The sequence below is a fragment of the Chrysochloris asiatica genome, unplaced genomic scaffold (genome assembly GCF_000296735.1).
Source record: "Chrysochloris asiatica unplaced genomic scaffold, ChrAsi1.0 scaffold00250, whole genome shotgun sequence".
NCBI classification, from domain to species: Eukaryota; Metazoa; Chordata; class Mammalia; order Afrosoricida; family Chrysochloridae; genus Chrysochloris; species Chrysochloris asiatica.
The window spans coordinates 428,919-429,871 of record NW_006408768.1 but is presented as its reverse complement, the minus strand read 5'-3'; positions in this window follow the sequence as shown (position 1 = coordinate 429,871).

Genomic DNA, 953 nt, shown 5'->3' with positions numbered 1-953 from the left:
ATTATTTTAATGTAAAGATATATCTTTCAGAATATGGATAAAGATGATTTCCTAAGCATCTCTCAAGAGTAGCAGTGTTTGAATGCTGACACATTTTATATATGAGAATTTAATAAGCAAATAATAAAACTTGGTCACAAAGTATATATATTCCCAGAAAATAAAGAAGATTCAATAAATATTTGAATTGAACTGAACTAGTTGTTTTAAAAATAAAATAAATTCCACATTGGCAGTCCTCAACAACACTAGCGGATCAGAGCTCTAGTTAAAGGTTCAAATGTGGATACTTAAGTTCAAATGGAATGATTAATGCTAGTTAAAGGTTCAAATGTAGATACTTAAGTTTAACATGGAATGATTAATGGCTCTTATTGCATAAATAAATAGGTTAGGAGTTTCAAACTGTAACTTTGGATATGAGCTTAAAAATTTAAGAAGGTAAACGAACTGAGAAAGCTGCCTCAAGCTTTTTGTTTAATTGTTATTTTGGTTAATTTTGTGTTTTATATCAAACAAAAGGACACTTTCTTTCACTGTTTGAAAGCACAATATTTACGTGTTTTGTTTAAAATATTTGAATATATACTTTATTTCCTTGTTAATGCTATGCTGTTTGAAAGAATCTGAAGAACTCTTTTAAAAAAAATGGCCAATGAAAACCTTATGATAAACTAAGAAGAATAGCAACCCTAGGAGTATTTAAAACAGTATGATTATATTCATTCATGATGAGAATTATCCAATGACAGAGGTCAAAATATTCACACACAGTGTCCTCAAATCATATTGAACCATCTCCAAAACCAAACTCAGTGCTGGTGACTTGATTCCAATCACAGTGATTCTATAAAATGCAACTGATCTGACACATAAGGCTTCCAAAGCTGTAAATTGTTAATGGAAACAGATTGCCACATCTTTCTCCTGCAGAGTGATTGGTGGGTTGGATC